This window comes from Actinia tenebrosa, unplaced genomic scaffold (genome assembly GCF_029948245.1).
Source record: "Actinia tenebrosa isolate PJP-AT-01 unplaced genomic scaffold, QUT_ActTen_1.0 PGA_scaffold3__52_contigs__length_22856419, whole genome shotgun sequence".
In the NCBI taxonomy this organism is placed as follows: Eukaryota; Metazoa; Cnidaria; class Anthozoa; order Actiniaria; family Actiniidae; genus Actinia; species Actinia tenebrosa.
Window position 1 is genome coordinate 183,969 of NW_028292580.1, and position 22,758 is coordinate 206,726.

At 38.9% G+C, this 22,758-nt stretch overlaps 1 non-coding gene across 1 annotated transcript; it reads right to left on the reverse strand.

Moving 5' to 3' along the window:
- Window positions 1–9,250: 9,250 nt before the first annotated feature.
- Window positions 9,251–13,266, reverse strand: LOC116292160 (uncharacterized). The gene is made up of 8 exons (XR_016120690.1): window positions 12,681–13,266; window positions 12,341–12,436; window positions 12,108–12,246; window positions 11,552–11,645; window positions 11,079–11,244; window positions 10,445–10,589; window positions 9,742–9,993; window positions 9,251–9,571 (listed from the first exon to the last, which is right to left on the reverse strand). It is a non-coding gene; the product is annotated as an uncharacterized LOC116292160 (transcript).
- Window positions 13,267–22,758: the final 9,492 nt, after the last annotated feature.

Genomic DNA, 22,758 nt, shown 5'->3' on the forward strand with positions numbered 1-22,758 from the left:
TATTGTGGGAACATGACCGGTTTTTTGAAAGACAACCAGTCATTTGGGAAGACGACTGGTCATTGTGGGAAGAACACCGGTCAGTGCGGGAACTTGACCGGTTATGAAAATTATAACGGAAAAAAATTATTTGCACTACAAATGTATTTCTTTCTTTATATGTTCTTCACGCATTTTAAGCCCTAAAAGTATACCACTTAAGAGAATATGTCTCGGTTATTGTTTATTCTACTCTTATGGAACTCTCTTTAAGTGTATATAAAAGGTTCTTCAGACTTTAATTATCTACAATCAGTAGTCATGCTATTCTACGATCAGTACGTTTAAGTTGTCAGATCTCGGATACTCGTATTTAAAAGGTTCATTTTAAATAAATGTGCATTGAATATTACTTAATCAGAAGCTGCAAACTACATGTTTAGGGTCCGTTTTTACCAAGCTGTCAACAGTTGGACACTCCCTAAGAGTTCATACTATGAAATATAGGTGTATTCCTATGTATGTATTATGAAATCAGAATCTAACAAGTTTTGACACGGGAAAACGTGTCAAATGTGCTGGGCACATTGGATACTTTTAATAGAGTAGAAGAATATTTGGGATTTAGTCATTGTAAGACAGAAGATAGTCCGTGGATTCGGTCTGAATATTTTTTACGGTCAAATTGAACCAGCATAAACAAGTCTTGGTCGCAAACCCCAAAGCAAGCCTCCGTCTTTCTGAGAACCAGTGTTATGGTGGCACCATCGGCTCAAAAACACCACACAAAACATTATTGAACAGAAGATTCTCCATCTACAGATAAAGTTTGGTCTCGAAATTTTACCTCAGAATACCCTGCAGGAGAAGGTAAAGGAGACTTTGCTCGCAGGGTAACCTCAGAATGGAAATATTACGAAAAACGTATCTCTTTCCCTACGCTTCTTAGTAAATTTGTCCCCCAAACAATATGGCGTCGGAAACCGTGAAAGGAACTATAAATAAACTAATATAAAACTCGTGTGAGTACTCTTTTATGTAAATTATAACGCAGTAAATTCCTCGTCCAACCACTCGTGGAAGGTTTCGGCATGAAAATCCCTTTTTCATGAAAATATTCAACTAGAAATAGATACGTTTAGCTAACCAAAACAAAAATCATTACTTTAGTTAATACAATAACATATAACGCGTGCGGGTACTGTTACTAAAACAAGGAACGGCTCGAAACCACCTGAAACCACCTAAAACGACCTGAAACGACCTGAGACCATCTTGAAACCACCTGAAACTAGCCAAAACATTGAATCTCCATCGAGTTTGTCGTCCAGTTTGTGTATTTTATTTATTTTATTGACTTTTATTGATCGATCAAGTGTTTGTTTTCCTTGGAAGGGATGTACTTCATAGTAGAATGTCATATAGTCGCTCATACGTATAGTCTCCCATAGGAGTATTCCACACTTATACCTCACCACTCCCTTGCTATGATTGCCTATTCCTAGCTATGATCAACCGTCCCTACCTATGATCAACTGTTCCTAGCTATGATCAACTACTGTCACTAGCTATGAAAAACTATCCCTAGCTATTTTCACCATTCTCTACTAATGGTTTCCTGTACCTATATATAGATTAACTTCCCCTTATATAGTTTAATGAACTTAAAAACTTGCAAACAACATGGCTGAATTACGTTAAGCAGGGGCTTATCCAGGATTTGTCACGCGGGGGGGCGTGGGGGTCTCAACATACCAAATTGTCACTATGACATCTTATCGCATACTGCATCAACGGTCAGATGATTTATCTTTGGCTTTGAAAATGGGGTCACAGCCACCCCTGACCCCCCTAGATAGGCCTATGTTAAGTTTAACAAATTTACACGTTAAAATATGTAAAAAAAAATGTTCGAATTGTGATCATAGCAAGGGACAGTTGATGACAGCTAGGGATATATAGTTGAAAATAGCTAGAGACAGTTGATGAAAGCTAGGGGCAGTTGAAAATAGCAAGAGATAGTTGAAAATAGCTTGGGATAGTTGATCATAGCTAAGGGATAGTTGATCATAGCTAGTGACAGTTGATCATAACTAGGAACAGTTGATCATAGGTAGGGACGGTTGATCATAGCTAGAAATAGGTAATCATAGCAAGGCAGAGGTGAGGTATAAGTGTGGAATACTTCTATGGGATACTATAAGTATGAGCGACAATATGACATTCTACCATGAAGTACATCTCTTCCAAGGAAAACAAACACTCGATCGATCGATAAAAGTCAATAAAATTCACAAACTGGACGACAAACTCGATGGAGATTCAATGTTTTAGCTGGTTTCAGGTGGCTTCAAGATGGTTTCTGGTCGTTTTAGGTGGTTTCAGGTGGTTTCAGGTGGTTTCAGGTGGTTTCAGGTGGTTTCAGGTGGTTTCAGGTGGTTTTAGGTCGTTCCTTGTTTTCGTAAATACCAATAGTACTATTTTAGATCAATGACGCAGTAGAAATTCCTGGCCCGCCCCCATTCAAGCTTACGGCATGAAATACGTTTTTGTCATTAAAATATTCGACTTTAAATAAATGTTTTGCTAATCAAACCAAATATCATTTTTCTTGCTAATAAAATAATATAAAACTCGTGCGAGTACTATTTTACATCAATGACGCAGTAGAAATTCCTGGCCTGTCCATTTACAATCTTTTGTTTACGTAACTAATTCGAGTTGTATCAAAAAACAAAGATCGCACTTAAAGTTTCTAATTTAGCTCCAGTTTCTAATTATCTGCTTAGAATACTACCAAATTAAGTTGAAAGTAAGTTGGATGAAGGCACTCTTACCACGAAAACCACTTATCTTCAACCTCTTTCACCTCCTCCGTGTCCCGGATCTTACATATCTCAACCTGATTTTCACCTCGTGTTTCACCAATGTCAATCACGACGAGGTCCACCAATGGCATTCGTAACACTAAATTCCGATCACACCTAACTCACCAAAAACAAATGTACTGTGCCCATAGGCCCAGCACAAAAACTACGTATTCAAGGTCAGTGTTTACCAAGCTGTCAATTAAGAGGCTGTCCGCGTAAGAACAGATAAGGCAAAATTTGACCCATCACCGATTTTCCTGATTTTCTTAGTAAAAGTCAACTATTATATGCAATGAACAATTATCACATTTATTTGGATCAATTCGGATTTTTAGGTACTTTACGAGGCAGTTTTCGATGACACCTCAAAACTTGCAAATTCACCTTCGGGAAAGCTGCGATTTAAGCTGTACATATCGGGCGCCGCCAAAAATTTTTTACTAACTTAAATCAACTCAAAATTTTTACACATGAATTTTATAACTTTTGGTTATGATTAAAAGTTTTAACGATTAAATTTAATAACATTTTCACTGAGATATGATTATTTAAATATATATACTAAAATTCCGAAACGCGTTAGGCGCTAAAATACCTGCAGTTGAAGGCGATTTTCTCGAAAGTGGGACCTAACCTAGAGTTTAGTCTATCATAGCTCAAATGCACTAACACCAGTCTACAAACTTATGAAATAAAATTTGTGGGTACTTTTGCTTACGCGCCGTACAAGAAGTCGGCAATTCATTAAATTTCGCCAGGTTAAGCAAAACCGATAATTGCTGGTGCGATGAAAAAAGACCAAGTTTGGAACCAAAACTAACTGAGTATATCAACAAGTCATTAAATACCAGTTGTGCCTTTAAGTAAGCATGTTGAGTCTTTTTAAACATTTTAAAAACGTTTTTTAAAACGATATTTATTTTTTATTGGTACGATATGCAAATTAGGTTCACAAATTTGCATCAAACAACATGAAAGCGTAAAGTTTTATTTTTTCCCTGTGAGTCATTATTCTTCTAATTTCAGTACTGAATCTGTCACAAGCATATGTTCAGCTCATATAAACAATATATGTTTAATCCCCCATATATTCTTAATCGTATATATAGTATATTCCTCCTTATATTCTTAATTGTATATATATAGTCTATTAAGCTTGGTCTCCCCGATTAGCAAGGGAAGTGTGCCAAGCTAGAAGCTTTGTAATAAAGTTGTCGTTGTCTTTGTAGTTCTTGTTGTCGTTATTGTTATTGTTATATCAACTTCGGCTCTAAAGTTTTCGGGTGAAATATATGATGCAGAATGGCACAAAGACGAGGAGACTGCAAAGGTACTTAAACTAAACAATACTTGTATCAATAACGTGTAATGTACTTTCATCAACACCACAGGTAGCATAGCGCGAATCAACTTTCAATCACGATAATTGAATATGCGTGTACATTCATGGGCATCAATGGACAATCAATAGCGCGTTTGTACATTCATATGCGCGGAATGTATTTTCTTGTGCGCGCAATCACAGGTATAGACTGGTGGGCCGAACCCCATATCGTGAGATGAAAGATGAAAGAGCATGCTCTTTTACAATTCCATGCAATCACTGGGTGTGATAAAACCTCTTTTTTGTGTGGCCATTCAAAGAAGAACGCATGGAAAGTTTTTCAAGAACACTTTGAGCTCCTCCTTCCGCTAGGCGCGGGAACGCTGGGACTGGATGAACTAAACGGTGTGGAGAGTTTTTTGTGTCAGATATACAAGACAGAGGCAGATTCAACTGACATGGCTCGCTTTAACTTATTTGCCAAATTTGTGGCCCCAGACAAGCTCCCGCCTACGAGCGACGCATTGAAGCACCATACAATGAGCGCATTATCAAGCTATGATATGGCGTCAAGCTCACATTGCACGTCCAATATTACCTCAACCAGAGGAGTCAGGATGGACGATCAAAGACGACTACCTGGTACCAGTTCTTATGACTTTGGACCCGATTCCCAATGCTTGCGTCGATCTCCTGCAATTGCAAGACTGGCTGTGCAACACAACGATGCAAGTGTCGAAAGTCAAAAATTGTGTGCACTGGACTTTGTAGTTGTAAAAATTCCACAAGTAACGAATGCATCAATGTTTATTAAAATAGCTGGTGGACTAGGTACAGCAGGTAAGTAGAAATATATGCGCTAAAGTGTAGACGACATATCGATAATTCCTTATAATGACATGTTTCACGTAATTGTCTGATTTATTTAGTAAACAAGTTTTAGGATGTTATTGTATCAATACTTTCAAAAAACGTTTAAAACTTTTCAATTCTGCTGAAAAAATTTGATGTAACTTATTGAATTACAATTTTTACTTCCCCATTCACGATTTGTCACATGACCTGCCATTTCCGCCTAAAAGCATCGGATATTGTTTAGAATGATTGTTTGCTTCATTGGAGATGTATAAAAGTTTATTTGAGTCGTCCCTGTAGAGGCCAAAGCATGAAATACTTTAAAGCCTCGTTTTCATGCTCAGTCTTGACGTCACATTTTAAATGCTTAAAAACATAGCTTTAGCGTTAAAATCCAACTTGGCAACATTGGTTTTTGAAATCAGCATACTTTAATTAACAAGAATAAGTATGTTGCCATAAATCAGACAGAAATGCCCGTACCTTCACGATATGGGGTTCGGCCCACCAGTCTATAGCCCAAGCTTGGTTTCTGTGGTGTCCTGTTATAAGGAAATGTATGGGGAATCATCAAAAATTTCAATAAAATCATCAAAACGTGAAATAAAGCCTCGAAATTTTACCTAATCATTGAGAAATAGCACTTCTTTCGCTCTGCGTGGTTATTTTTTGAATTTAGCCCGTTTTAAGATTTTTTTTACCCACCACTAAGAAATAAGAGAAGGTTGGAAACTCGGGATCCAAAAGCGAGCCATCACGAGTCTTTGAAACCTCGTACGTCTTCTAATTTTCTTTCCAGCGCCAAATTTTAGTCATAACCCTTCTCTCACATCCCTATAGAACCGAGAAAGTCGCATTAGAGATTAGTCTTCGCGTCTTTAAGCCATGAAATTTGCCTGTATTCACATACTACCTCGCTTGTTCTGACCCGTACTGGGAGCTCACTGTACACCAGTTCAATGGATTTCCTTCAGCAACCGACCCGAGGTCACGCCGGGAGTCTTCGTATCATATTCGCCGAACTTCGACGTCATGCCTCGGCAAACGTATTGTCATAGAGTAACCAATCACAAGAAGACGCAGGGAAGACCCGCTTGCTTGTTGTTTTCCGATCGAACTGTTTTCCGATCTCTACTACTTTTTATAGCTAGCTAGAATAATACAAGAATACAATCCATAAAAAATTAAAGGAATTATGAATGAATCAATACTGAAAGACCAGGATGGATCTCAGGTGAGGTGATTTTAAAGCTTTAAAGTACTTTGAAGCATTTCGATTTTGTGATTATCCGGCTGTCCGAAACACGTGCGTTGACAAGTTTAGACTTAAGCTAAATATTTTCGTATCTTAGGCTCCTAACTCGTGAACAACTACAAGTTTTAACCGCTGCTGAAGAAGGGCATAACCTGTTGTTGAGTGGTCAAGCTGGCACCGGAAAATCTTTTGTTGTAAATGCAATCGTCCAAAGATTAAGAAGGTTAGATCGATGTGTTGTCGTGTGTTCGAGCGGCATTTCATCTTCGGTCTTCAATGGCACTATAAAAAGCAAGACCGTACACTCGTACTATGGCCTCCTTACAGCGGATATGCCTTCACATAAGGTTATATCTCGATCTTTGTCGATGCCCCATCGGGTGGCTCTGATTAAAGCTGCAGATGTTATCATCTGGGACGAGGCAGGTATGTCCAGTAAAAGAATATTTCAGCTCGTGAACAAGATCCACAAACAGCTCGACGAGGAGGATGATTCAAATCGTAAGCCATTCGGTGGAAAGCAGATGATTTTGGTGGGCGAATTTCTTCAGTTGCGGCCTGTACCCAATATATTTGATGCTGGGGATTTTATGTTTAGATCTAAATTATTTGACGTCGCAGTTCCTCACCGCTTTATGTTGTCAAAACCATTACGTCAGGAGACTGCAGATGAACCTTTCGTTAGAGACATACAGCAACTTCGCCTTGGTAAATGTTCAGCTGAGAGTAGCCTTTATCTACAATCCTTAAACAGGCCCATCGTAGAGGAAAATGCCATCCATATCTACTTCAAGAAACTTTCAGTTGAGTTCCATAACTTCAAGGTTATTACGGAAATGCCAGGGGAATTAATACAATACGAGTGCGAAGATGTTGGCAAAGTCGAGAAAATTAGTTGCCCTGCTTCAGAGAAACTTTTCCTAAAGAAGAACGCAAGGGTCATGCTGGTGTGGAACCTGACCGATGAACTGAAGAATGGAACACCAGGAACATTCCTCATGGTCAGAAACGGCTTGCTCGAAGTTGATTTTGGCGCGAAGGGTAAAATCTTACTGAAGCGTCAAACATGGGAAAAGCGCAATCTAGAAGGTGCTGTGGTCGGCAGCCGGACCCAGTTTCCTATAGTTTTGTTTTATGCCTCTACTTGCCATAAGGTACAAGGATTGACCCTGCCTGCTGCTGTGGTACACTGTACGAAAGAGTTCGTACCAGGCTTAATTTATGTCGCGGTTTCACGCGTACGCAACGAAAAACAGTTACAGCTTTGTAATTTCAGCCCGAAACAATTATTGCCTCCCCCACAAGATGCTATCAGCGTATGCGACAAGAATATAGCAATGACTGAAAATCACAGTTGCTGTACACAGCAGCAACTTGGTCTCGAGTTTTTCCAGGTGTCCGACAGACGTGAAGAACTTTGTGAGGAGCATGTAGATGAGCCCGAGAATCTTTCAAGCCTTTCAATGGATAAGTATCCCGACGGAATCGTTTGCTCATTTTTCGAGCAAGAGGAAGAAACCGTAGTGGCAGATTTGCAAGGCAACGTTTTGCTTACTTTAGAAGATAATGAAAACGAAATGGCTGTTTTACCAGAAGAACTGCAAATCGACGAGCTGCTTGAAAAGAAAATTGTCACTGACCCTTTAACAGATTTCGCTGCTAAAAAGAACTGTGCCATACGCGGCATTCTCTCCAACAATTCTCAGATTTATCTTTTCGCCAGAATACAATGGATCAAGATTTTCAATATGTTTGTCAACCATTTGGCGAAGAATCCCGACGCACTGTATACCAGGAAGGAACTTACAGATGCAACTCATTTTTTTTACATAGAGCTACTAAATTCTGCTGATTTTAGGAGAGAATTGAGATTGAGATTGCCCAAATCCTTAGTGATGGAAGCGCTGGTAAGATCGACAGTCACAACAACTTGTCCTCGTTCGGGGCAAAGTTTGGGAAAGAAGGTTTGACCCGAGTGTACGTGAAGGTGCAGCTACTTAAGCTTTGCCGCGCTTATGGAGCAGAACATGTAAAGGTCAACCACAAAAAATCTCTCATGGTTGCAGAATTGATATCTGCAATACATACCATAAATTCACGCAGCGACAATGATGGAAGGAAAATCCCATTCCCAACGATCCTCCGCAATGATTAAGGTATGATTAATATATTGTAATTGCTTCTTTTATTGAAAATTTAAGTCAGGCCAGCACAAGATCTATTACTACTATCACTAAATAGTGATAATTAAACAATAGAAAACAAAGGATTCTGTATGAAATAGTACTAATTAGTACTATTTAATGTTCACGGTTTTAGTGCGTGCACTCTATAAGACTTGGTAGCTTGATGCTTAGAGAGCATGGTACATGACTCACCAGGGCACATGTTCAAATCCCGAATTTTTTCTGAGTATTTCAATTTTCAGCTGCAGAAGTTGCTTCATATACTGCGAGGATCAGCTCCATTTGATAAACTCAATTAAATAAAACAATAGTGAAAGTAGCGGGAAAGTAGCGTTCTTCTGTCTAGCTGCCGTGGGGGGGGGGGGGGTACTCTGCCAGGATTTGAGTAGGGGTGTTCTGCTGGGATTCTGAAAGGGGTACCCTGTTTATGACAAAAAAAACCTCAAATTTGTGAATCCCTGAATATGACAGGAAATTCAGGAAGAAGTTGGAACTTGAGTGAAATTGCATACCCTGCATGACAAGAAGCTCGAAAAACCATACACTGTTCAGCGGACCATCCCCGTATAGTCCATATGGGGAGTACCCTCCCCCCCCCCCTACCCCGGGGGCCAGCCCTGACTCAACGTAACCCTGCATTCGATTTGCGACTTATCGTATTTTGACCAAGACGAATGGAATTCTGGGTCGACTCTTGTAAACGATAGGTTGGGTTGTTGTTTTGCCCATTACAAGCCCTGACCTGGCAAAAATGATTTTCCACTACGTCTTGATTTATAATCTAGGGTTTGATTGCAGACTCAGGAAATCTCGTGAGCTTAATCTTAACGATGGATTTGAAACCATGTACCATGCTCTGCAAGTCGAACCACAGCTTTGACGAAATGAAATTCTTGGGTTGGTTTTTGCTTTCGGCTCTCCATCTCAAGAAAAAAGAAAGAAAGGAATCCAACTTTCTGATCCTGCTGTCGTACATAGAGTGGAGGGCTTGTTTGCTAGTGCAAAAAAAATCAATCAATTCACTGGTATGGCTAAGTAACTTAATTGTCTCGTCGATAGAAGAGCCATCTTTCCCTGTATCGTCCAAGAACCTTTTATGTGCCTGAAAAATGGAGAACCAAAATAATTAAACTAATAGGTAAAGATCTCACGAAAATAACTTGGTCATACTTTATGACCAGTCCATAATTCTGTTTTATTTATTTTTAAAGTTCAGTGTATTATTAGCTGTAACTTGATCTGGTTAAATTAATTACAGTATCCAGCTATTACCTGCATTAGATAAAGCATTGACTTATTCATAACTTCTTCTGCAAGGTGATTTCGCATCTTTGATGCTGCATCCAGGTTGAAATGATGCTCTGTAAGCCTCTCGTGAATGTGGAGGGAAGTAGAAACCTGGTCAAAATTGTATGCACTAGCTAACTGTGCCCAAAGAATCTTTTTCCCTCCAACAGTTAGGCATCTTGGCTTTTCCTCAATATTGCTCTTCTGCAAATTATTGCGAATCTTTTTTATGTTGTGCTTTAAAAAAAGTACAGCATTAGTTATATACTGGTATTAGTTATATCATATATATTGAAGATTGTCGGGTATACATTTATAATAATTCAAATATAGGACATGCGTATAGGCACATTTGTATGGCTTAACATGTGTTTAGCTATAGCTATACACATGTGCCTTTATGCCATGCCATGTAACTAATTGGAATATACAAGTATACAAGTGACAGGTGATCGAGATTTCCATGCCAGCACAGTGAGCCATTATGTGTATTATACCAGTAAAGATATAACACAATTATCTTTTCTGGGGTACTTTTCTGGGGTAATATTATTACAAGAGGGCTGGCTGCATGTAGGCATACTATGCTTAGCTGTGTATAGTTCATGACTCAGCTGGTTATTGGATTTGTACTAAAGCTAGATATATATCTTGTATTGGCAAATCTAAGGAAAAAAGGTGTCATTACCTTACAGTCCATTATAAATACCATTGGTCCACCAGTGTGCATATTACTTGCCACGAACTGTTTTGCTAACGGGTCATAGTTGAGGAAGTGCATCTGTATGAACCGTCTGTTTACATCAGCGCCATCTAGTATGCACCAGTATATTCTATTCCAAATGAAAAAAGTTAAATTTTATACCTTAACGTAATTGCATATGAAATTTTAGTAATATCTTTGTTTTCTTTCACAGGATGCATGTACTCAAGAGCCTATGTATCTGCTGCCTTCAAGTCTTATTAAGTTTAGACAAAATTGTATCTGATATTATGGTGCTTTTGCTAGTTTTACAGAGAGCGCATGGTACTTCAAAATTAGCCTTGTAAGTAGTCCAAATAGCACTTTGGGCTATTTATATAGTCTCACATATAGTGTTATTGTTGCAGTTATGTGATAATTTTAAGGATATTTAAAAAAATATATGAACATTTATTTACTTGGGGTTTTTTAATTGCATCCCCACACCAGTAACCCCAGGATCCATACGTTAAGTGATTATAAGACAGTACAAGATGCAGGCTTAGGGGAAACAGCATTAATAAAATCCCTGAAATCCAAAGTATGAACACTTACAATCGATGCATGATTTTTCACTTACACAAATCCTGCCTCCTTCATCATTCCAACTCCTTCCCAAAAGATTGCAAATAGATCACTTGGAGTGCAATCATGACTAGGAAATTGTGCAATAGGAAATCGAAACCCGTTGTCACTCAGAAACACAAATTGGAGCACATGAGAGGCAAGGGATGTCTCTGTCTTTCCTAGCAGAAATTGAAATAAAAGGATTAAGTCTTTGTATGTAAACTTCGCTGCTGTAAATAATGATGTTAATTATCACAACAGTAACACTAGGTGCTGAAAGTATAATATTCAAGGAGTCAGGTCGATGCATTATTCAGAAATTTTCATAGTGCACATTTCTAATATTTCTGTTTGAGGAATAATGTTGTTTGGTGAGGGGGTTAACAAAATAAAATGATTAAAAAATCCTGACATGTGCATGGATATAATGAACTATGATAATAAGGCTATATATAATGATACCATTTTTTGCAGTTTAATTCTTACCGCATAGCCTTTGCATGTCGTCGTGCAAGTTTCCCTAGTCAACAAATCCAACCAGTCTATGCTTGCCATTTTTGATAACCATTTCCAAGTTTTCCTTAGAGAAAACAATATGTTCATGATTGAATTTACATAATGTATATCTTTTCGTGATATATTAAATAAAAGGCATTGTAGATATTTTGTTTGACAATGCATAATATGTTAAAAATTTAATATTTCTAGTTGAATTTCATAGAATGAATGCACTCAAACCCTTAAATGCATGATATATAGATTAAATACACATTATAATCCTAGCATAACTTAATTGTTCATTGGTGTGTGTAAGTTTGCACTATTAGGCCTACATGTATAATAAGCTTTTTTTTTATTTCATAGGTTAAGTTACTTCACTTTATGATATGTATAGTTGTCAATCAATATTGTTCTGTCTTGAACAAATTATATATTTAAGTAGACCACAGCTGTCAGTTGTCAGTTATGGATTACTATATTATGCATAACATTTGAATGATGACAATAAATTGATCAGATTTTATAATAATATGATCATTACCTCTATCTTCATTTCATCTATGACAAATCCACCCCAGTAATCACATTCCCTCAGGTTTCTTTCTCTAGCATCCTTTAAACACCACTCCACTATGTTTTTGTTCCAGCCAGACTGCTGCTCACACTTGTTCTTGTAGTACCTTCCAGTAATAGATAGGCATATATTAACTTTGTGTTTTTTGTTTGGTTTCTTGTCAATGGATATCAACTGGCTGTATTTTTCTGAAAGCTTACCTTATTGACCTGTTACTAGGTAAGTGCATAACATTGCGCAGAGGCTCAAGTACATGGGGATTTTTACAGTATAATTCCAAACAAAGTTTGATGATCCTGTAGGTTAAAACATAATAATGGAAATATTTTTCGCAATGGTATGCAAATCATTTTAATAAAAACTGTCTTGATGGGGTAGATAAGAGATGAGGTTTGCCTATTTTGGGACTGGGAAAAGGGTTTCTTGCACTGGAAATGTTCCACAAATGAAACAAAGTTCATAAATGAGGATGGGAATGAAAACCATGATTTACAGATTTGGTCAACTTTTTGGAGATGTATTAAATTTATTAATACTTACTTTGGATGCCATCGATATCCATTTTTTGATGCAGTTTGTGTTATCTCGATCTGTTGATGCCATAGAGTCTTCATGTCTTCAGGTATATTGTTATTCTCATTATCCATAATCCATGCCAGATCATTGTGGTCATCCGATTCCAGGTCAATCAGTTGGTCTTGAAATTTTTCTGCCAGCCGAGCTTCTCTGGTTTTGCTTGCCTTTAGCTTCTTGTTAATTATCTCTGATTTCTTTTTCCAGTCATCTTCAGAAAAATAGCGCTCGTTATGGAATATGTGGATTTCACCATCACTTTTTCGTTTTCTAGATTCCTTGCTTCTTTCATTGGTCTCGGCTGATGAACAAGCTGCACAACATTGACCCTCAGGAGCTATGACTTGACAGTTTTTGGAAAAAACTAATCTCTCGACTCTTGATGGGTCCTCTTTATGAAATTTCTCTCTTGTAACATTATGGGGGCCTGGATGTACAATTCCTGCAGGAAATCCACTACAAATACTACAACTGTCAAGAAAACTAGTCATAAGGTGTAATTGTGCTGGTAGTGTTAGACCATTGAGCTGCTTTGCTATGTTCAGCGTAGAATGGGGAAGTCTAAACCCTTGACTCGTTATGTCCAACCTGTGACTATTTTCTTGGGATGTAACTGCAATCTCGGTACAACATCGCATACCATTCAAGAACCAAGGTTCGTTCCGTATGAGGGTAAACGAATTTCCGTCGCCGATAAGCTTTTGCCATTTAGGGTCCAAGTGAAGTTTGTAATCCTTGGGGAATTTCCTCGTCGATAAATTCACATACCCTTTGATTCGACGCTCACCTCTCTTTACCTTCGTTGATTGCTTCACGCCAAGATTTCCCCATAGCTCGATAACGATCCGTCCAATACTTCGACGCGATGTGTTTATGGTTAAATTTTCCTTCTCCAATTCCATTATTTTCACTATGTCGTCAATTGACGTAAACTCGTCTTCTTTGTATTCATAGTTTTTGAATATGCTAAAAGAAAGCGATGATTTTAAAAGTGTTACTACGTACAGTAGCAATTCAGATTGATTTCTCAATTTAAAAATTAGTACAACGGTCGACCGTTAAAAACACTCACCATAATTTCGAAGAAAGACTATATCCAAATCCGCATTTTGACCTCACCTGAGATCCATCCTGTTCTTTCAGTATTGATTCATTCATAATTCCTTTAATTTTTTATGGATTGTATTCTTGTATTATTCTAGCTAGCTATAAAAAGTAGTAGAGATCGGAAAACAGTTCGATCGGAAAACAACAAGCAAGCGGGTCTTCCCTGCGTCTTCTTGTGATTGGTTACTCTATGACAATACGTTTGCCGAGGCATGACGTCGAAGTTCGGCGAATATGATACGAAGACTCCCGGCGTGACCTCGGGTCGGTTGCTGAAGGAAATCCATTGAACTGGTGTACAGTGAGCTCCCAGTACGGGTCAGAACAAGCGAGGTAGTATGTGAATACAGGCAAATTTCATGGCTTAAAGACGCGAAGACTAATCTCTAATGCGACTTTCTCGGTTCTATAGGGATGTGAGAGAAGGGTTATGACTAAAATTTGGCGCTGGAAAGAAAATTAGAAGACGTACGAGGTTTCAAAGACTCGTGATGGCTCGCTTTTGGATCCCGAGTTTCCAACCTTCTCTTATTTCTTAGTGGTGGGTAAAAAAAATCTTAAAACGGGCTAAATTCAAAAAATAACCACGCAGAGCGAAAGAAGTGCTATTTCTCAATGATTAGGTAAAATTTCGAGGCTTTATTTCACGTTTTGATGATTTTATTGAAATTTTTGATGATTCCCCATACATTTCCTTATAACAGGACACCACAGAAACCAAGCTTGGGCTACCTGTGGCGCAATTAAACTTGAATAACACCAAATGACAAACAATTGCATTTATGGAGCATTTTGCTGAATGGTACTGAATTCAAAATAGTCAATAATGTTAATTAATCAATTATAAAATATTATTTGGGTAGGCGATGGCTCAAAATTTATGTAGGGAGGAAGCTATTCTATTTTGATTTTGTCCTTGGTTATTTTGCTGTCCCCCTTGAATTTATCGTAATGTTAGTGATATTCCCCTCATGAAGCTAAGTATCCTCTAAGATGGCTATGACTCCCCCTTTATGCCTTCCTCATCTTGGGGATATTTTTATAGCCCCCACCCTCCCACACCACCCAATAACTGCCATTGCAAATTTTCAGCCTCCTCAAAATTATCATAGCTCGATCTCATACTTAATTAATTGAACTGTCTTAAAGTATTGTCTTATTTTATGATAATTAAATCTAGGAGTAACCATTATTGTAGATGTACGTGCACAAGAAATCAGAAGACTAGTAGACAGTATAAAGGAGAAACAAAAAGTTCAAAATTATGGCAAAAACTCCAGCCAAAATTCGAAGGTAAACAGTTTACACTGTTAAATTAAATTATACAAATACAGTACATTTACACATAATAAGATTGTATGGTAGTTTAATTATCTTGCACAGTTAATACTTTTACAGTTAATGTACTAAATCAAATGCTTGTGAATTATTATAAATTGACTTCCAGAAAAATTGTTTTATAGGAAAATTGCACCACTAAGCCATTTAAAGTTCGTGTTGGATGGATTCATAAGAGAAGTGGCAAATTTAAACAAGTTCCGGAAATATCTTTTGTAAATACAGAATCGCTTACAATCCCACTATTAATTGCAAAGGCAGAGAACATATTTTTTCCTGAGGGAAAAAGCAAATATGGTTCCTTGAATAACATGTCAACACAGCTTGGTAATTTTGCACCACAGATCATTGAGAAATTTACAGACACTGATGGAAAGGAATGTATCTTTCAATCTTATCTCAAGAGTCATGGTCTCTTTGCTAGTCGATGCAAACTTTACCTTATGACTAGTGTAATAATGCTTTTTGGGCTTCCTTTATAACCATGATGCTTTGCGAGGAAGGGGGTGAGAGTTTTTTTTGGCCGTGAGAGTGTTTAGTGGTGAGCGTGGTTTCGTGACATTAAAAAGCGTTGAGATTCTTCCAATTCGTCTTGTTACAAATTGGCGACCCTGCCAGGACACGAAAGATTCCTTATTACACGTCTTGGTGAAATCTCAAGAGAATTGGAAGCCGAAAACAAAGGAAATTATCGAAATTTGTTCTACGCTACTCAACACGTGCTTTTGACAAACATGGCTGAAAACACCGAAAACTCCACCGAAAATGATCAAGTGGGAGATCAGAGAGTTAAATTATTACCATGGGCGACTGTGTATGTCGAAGATCTAGAAGTTTTGCCTGAAGACGACCTTTTAACACGCTTGGAGACCGAGAGAGAATCAATCGCTAACTTGGATTAAACCAAAACGTCCGATGAAGTTTTGCAAGCCGTCAGCAATTTCTCGGCTCTTTGTATCGCTGTAGTACATCATTCTAAAGGAAAATGTAGTTACTTTAAGACATTGTGCGATTCTTTAGGAGAAGAGATTGATGCAGCCTGGAAGGAAAACGAGGAGTTAGTTCAGATCCGCCAGTCTCTTGAAAATCAACTCGAAGAAAACACTACGAAACTTACAAGAGAGAAAGAATCGATCAGTGAAGGCTTGGAACAAGCGAAAGAAGACCTGTCCACCGCAAACAAAAAGAATTTGGAGTTTGTTGCAGAATTAAGAGAGAAAAATACGAAGATCGAAGACCTGGAGACGAAACTCGAGCAATTATCGCCATCACAACCTTCAAAGGGCCCGACAGATACGTGTCAAAGGACAACTCCAACTCCTACATGTGTGGGGAAGGGACTTCCCTCCGATTGGTCAAAGATCTGTAAGAATTTAACGCCCTTCAACCCTGAAATACGACCAAATGCAGGCATTGAAGAGTTTATAGCCACCTTAAAAAGTTATCAGTGAGACAACCACCCTACAGTGATGATGAAAAGCTAGCTATAGTAAAGATGGTTGTCGAGGGTACTGCCAGTATGCAGATACAGAGTTATTCACCAGAGATACGAAGTGACTTTGACAAACTTTGTGGACAGTTGGAAAAAGATTTCGGCAGATTCTCCTGTCAAGAGGCTGCAATTGAGGCCCTGCGAGGTAAAGAAGGCAGGCAAAAACCAACAGAAACACCCAGTGAATTTCTTCGCAGACTAAAACGACTATCAACAAGAGCTTTTGGATTTCGAGAAAGAGATGATGTTCAGCTAAGACTTGCATTTGTGGATGGCCTCCAACCTCACATTCGTCAACAGCTTGAGGCTTTAGCCCTCACTAATCTGGATGATCTCGTTGCAAAGGCAGAGATCTTCTATCACAAGCGATCACGTCCCAAGGAGCTCCAAGTGTGCGAGGTGAAGGACAGAGCAAGCCTTAACTTGGAGGGAGGAAGTGGAAGTAGAAAGACTTGGTCAAACCCCAGAGACAGTTTCAAGAGACAGAGGAAAGGTGATTGTTTTCGCTGCGGAGAACCAGGACACTATGCTAGAGACTGTCAGAGAAGTGATGGAAAAACATCTAATGGATCAACCACAGGGATACCAACTCCAGCCGTTCAAAATCCAAGAGTTCAATTACCTACTGCTCAAGCTCAGCAAGATGGATTTATGGATTATCTAAAGCAAATAATTGACGGATATGAGCGACAGAGAGCACCCCCTAAGCCCCAAGCACCTGTAACAAAGGAACAAGTTTCAACCCCATCTGGACAGTGAAAAGAGGAGATACATGTGGCTCCCACAGTTGTTGAAGAGAAACATCCTGAAACTAATCAGACACATGAAGTAAGTGACAAGATAAGTGACGTACAAGCAGATGAGGATAATATGTCTAATGGAACTAACCCTGACATGGAAGTACAGTCTAGTATTGATGAGTCTAGTAGTAATGACGCAGATGGTGAAAAGCCTGAAGGAACACTGAATGCTGATGAGAGTCTACCAGAGACAATTCATGCTAGAAGCCTAGATGTAGATGGGTTAAATGGAAAAGGCATGGAATCTTCACCAGAAGTGAATTTAATCGAAAATAGTGACTGTGTATCTGATAACGTTCTGGGAGTTTTGACATTTCAGCGAGAGGGAGGCTGTCCTCATTTCACTGTTACCATAGAAACAGGTACAGATGTGTTGGCACCCTTAGACTTAGGAGCAGAAGCCACTATCATAACAAGGGAACTTTTTGAGCAGTTATTGTTAAAGAATCCATGCCTAAAGCTGATTGATGGATGTGCAAAGTTGTACAATGCAAGTAATGGAAGAGTCAAAACATATGGTAGATGTTGGCTCAATCTGAAATTTGGAACTCGGGTGATCAGGCACCCAGTCTATGTATGTGATATAAACACCCCTTTGTTGGTAGGGGCTGACATTTTGTGGAGATTATGTTGTGTCATTGATCTATTCAATGGTGTTCTTAGAAGTTGTACAAAGGATGTTGCACAGTTTGCTCAAGGATGGAAAGGAATTAACACTGTTCAAGTTGTCCCCCAAGTATGTGATGTGGAAGTACTGGAGACTATAACTGTCCCTAAGTTGACTGAGGCCCAGCGCATTAAGATGAGAGTCGCTAAGAATCAAGACATCAATGGAAAGGATGGGACAATACAAGGTACGGTGTGTCTTTATGAAATGGGACTAGAGATTATAGACTGTGTTGTGTCTACTAGCAAACAATGGTTTTGGATTTATGTTAGAAACACACAACATAGAGACATTATTCTTCACCGAGGCAAGAGGATTGGCAAAGTAGTAGCTATTGACACTCCCACGTTTGACACAAGTATAATGATTATCGGAGACAAGCCCTTAGGAAAGCAAGATACTGTGCGGGTTCCCAATGATTGCGAAGATGTACCAGAATGGCTAAACGTAAGACATGACACTGGTACTTTCCATGTAAAGAGGTTGACGATTCAGGACAGACCACTGAGGAGCGAAGATATTGAAAGTTGTCTCTCGGACCAGACCGGATTAACAGTGACATTAAAAGGTCTTGATTCAACAGAGAAGATGATTAATGTTGTTACACATTCTCCAAACTATAATGGTGAAGTAGAGAAAGCTGAGGAACAGATGGAGATTGGTTTAAATTCAGCGGAAGCTAACATCGATGAGCAAATAAAAGATGCAGTGGAAAATGCGGATGCAGCAGATGAAGGTCAGAAAGAACAATTATTGAATATATTATCAGAGTTCAAAGGTACATTTACTAAAGGCAAGAATGATGTTGGAAGTACAAACCTACATGAAGTTGAAATTCCCATTAACAATGCAGGGGATCCCATATATACTAAGCAATATAAGATCCCATGGGCTGCTTATGATAGTTTAAAGAAGATAATTGCAGAACTGGAATCTAATGACATTATAAGACCTTGTAATAGTACCTACAATTCACCAGTGTGGCCTGTTCTAAAACCAAATGGCAAATGGCACATGGCGAATGTGCATAGATTTCAGGAATCTTAATCGTAAAGTACCTATATCTAGATGGCCTATGGGAGATATAGACTATTCACTGTCACGGTTGAAGAGTTCAAAATACTTCACTACACTTGATGTTGCAAATGAATTTTGGACTATACCAGTAAAAGGAGATGATCAACATAAGTTATCTTTCACCTTTGATGGTGCACAGTATACATGGACGCGCCTACCTTTTGGCTATGTCAATAGCCCTGCTGAATGGAACATTTTCTTACATAAAGCACTTCCAGATGTTAGAGATAGACACTTGTCATTGTTTGTTGATGATGTTTTAGCTAACAGTGATGACTGGGAAGAACACTTAAGTCAACTAAGATATGTGTTTGAACAGTTTTCTAAAGCAGGTGTTAAAGTCCCTCTTCGTAAATGTCAGTTTGCAAGGTCATCAGTGGATTATCTGGGTTACCACTTATCATCAGAGGGAATGTCACCACAGGCAAAGAAGACTCAGGTAATACAGAACTTACCTGATCCCAAGAATCAGTCACAACTGCGCAGTATTTTAGGAACACTTAATTTCTATAGAAGATTCATAAAGGACTATGCTAAAATAGCTGAACCATTGACAAGACTTCTTCGAAAGAATGTAGAATGGGAGTTTGGAATCAATGAACAGACAGCATTAAACAAACTTAAGTCGAGCCTTTGTCAAGCACCTATACTGGGTTACCCACAGTTCTTTGAGGGAGCCGAGTTCATTGTCGAGTCTACATGTTCAACTGAAGCCATGAGTGCTGTCCTGTCACAAATGCAAGGAGACAAACTCAGAGTTATTGTGTATGCAAGCAAAAGCTTGTCACCTGCAGAGAAACTGTACAGTGAGTGTGAGAAGCATTGTTTGGCAACTACGTGGGCAATCTTACACTTTAAACCATACTTGTGTGGCCACCATGCCATTGTGAAGACTTCGCATCATCCAGTAACATTTCTAGCTAACAAGAACAATCAACTGTCTACTCGTGTTGGAAAATGGGCCCTTGTCTTGCAAGGTCAGTCATTCGAAGTACAATATAAGAAAACCCTCAATATGAAACGTTGAGGGCTTGGCAACATTGCATGATTGTAGTTCAGAACCCAATGATATAGACACATTAAGACATCATAACTGGGACTCATAACTTTGTGCAAACATGAAATGTGTGTATGCTGATGGATGTTCATTTACGGACGAAAATCAAAAAATTAGAGCAGGTGCAGGAGTTTATTGGCCTGAGTTGTCCCAATTCAGTCAAGGATATCATCTTGGAAACCAGACATCACAGTATGCAGAACTATCAGCTGTTTTAATTGCACTAATACAAGCCATTGAATTTAATCTTGAAGAAATTGTTGTGTGTACAGACTCTGAGTATGTTGCCAAGACATTCTTAGAATATTTACCAAGATGGAGACAATGTGGAATGCTAAACAGTAAAGGAAAACAAGTGAAAAATGCTGCTATCATTTCAACAATTGAATCATTGGTCACACAATCACAGATTGATGTTTACTGGAAAAAGGTGAAAGGCCACTCGCAAGAGGTTGGACAAGATAAAGAAGGAAATGACCATGCTGACAGTCTTGCTAAGGAAGGAGCTAAAGATGGACAGAAGTGGGAATTAGATCCAGCACTCATTCCAGATAAATTCCAAAATGTGATGACTGTAACCTTTGAAGGACGTCAGAATCACAACCTGGACAACCAAAGAATCACAAGTGACAACGACACAGGTATCCCAATCAATGCTAGTACATATGATCTATATCCAGAAGAACCCAGTGAGGACCTTGTACAGGCACAGAATAATGATCCAGACATTGGTCCTCTGAAAGAGTTAATAGAGGGTAAAGTTCAAGAACTCTCATCTGAGATTCTTAAGAACAATAGAGAACTGAGGTTGATGCATAACAGGAAAGATTCCTTCACAGTCGAAAGAGGATTATTGATGTTCATCAAAGATCAAGAGGGTTGCAAGCATAACTATGTTGTGATACCAAAATGCTACCGAGATCTTTATATGTGGCATATTCACGACCACCCCACTTCAGGTCACAGAGGAATTGATAACACTTATACTATTGCAGCTCAATCTGCGTACTGGATTAATATGTATAAGGACATTAAGGATTATGTACAACGCTGCATGACTTGCTGTAAGCATCTTCCCAAGAAGTGCATGTATAAGTCACCTTTACGTCCCAGACTTGCTAAGTCACCATGGAGTCATGTGATGATTGACTTTGTTGGACCACTTGTTAAAAGCCCCAGAGGAAATGAGTATTGTTTAGTACTTGTTGATTTGTTCTCTAAATATGTAGAAGCTCTCCCCACAAGGAATATGGAAGCAGAGACAGTTGCAAGAATGCTAGTTCATCACGTCTTCAGTAGATGGGGACTACCTACCCAGCTGTCATCAGACCAAGGTACTCATTTTACGGGTAAAATTGTACAAGAACTTTGTAAAATGCTTGAAATCAAACAGAATTTTCATATATCATGGCACCCCGAGTCTGGAGGAGCAGTTGAAAGAGCAAACAAGACCATGATGGAAGTACTAAAGAAGTATGTAGAAGGAGTTGGAAGGGATTGGGACTTGACTTTGCCATTAATACTAATGGCCTTGAGGTCAACACCTCATGGCTCTACAGGAGTGTCACCGCATGAAGTAATGACTGGTCGTCGAATGATACTACCACACCACTTGGTCTTTGCATATCCTGAAACTGCTGGTGGATATGACTCTGAGTATTCTTATGTAATTGAACTACAAGAGAATCTTAGACATACATTTGCCTTTGTGAGGGAGCACCTTGAAGCAACTGCCAGAGTTAACAAGAACATTTATGACAGGAAGGCTACTAGCAAAGAATATGAAGTTGGTGATAAAGTTTACTATTTCCAGTTCCTGAACAGAAAGAAGCAAAGAAAGAAGTTTCTCACATACTGGAACGGTCCTTACAGAATAACATACAAGGCTTCCTCGGTGGCCTACCAAATCAATGTGAATGGCAAGAGGAAGTGGGTCCACAGCAACCAAGACCCTATTTTGGACCAGCACCTCTACAAAGTACAGTTCAGGATAATCTGACATCACCTGCACCTCCAACCATCCCCTCATTAACTACTGAGGACACCGAAGACAGTGGAGATGGTGATCCAGAGCAAGAGTGCACTCAAGAACCAGGGGAGGGACCCCTGTTGCAGCCAAAGTACCTGATGATGGGAAGAGGACTAAGAAAAACAGAAAGGCCCACATCAACCAAGAGAATGTTCTACCATCAAGACTACGTAGTGGGCACAGCAAAACATAAACATTTGAACATTTTAAAGAATTTTAATATGAAGTTGACACTTATCCTTGTTTACATTTTTGTTACTGTTATTGATCATGTGTTTATATGGAGGAAACACCCAGGGGAGGACCCCATGGTTTTCCTCCAGAGGGATTGTAATAATGCTTTTTGGGCTTCCTTTATTACCATGATGCTTTGCGAGGAAGGGGGTGAGAGTTTTTTTTGGCCGTGAGAGTGTTTAGTGGTGTGCGTGGTTTCGTGACATTAAAAAGCGTTGAGATTCTTCCAATTCGTCTTGTCACA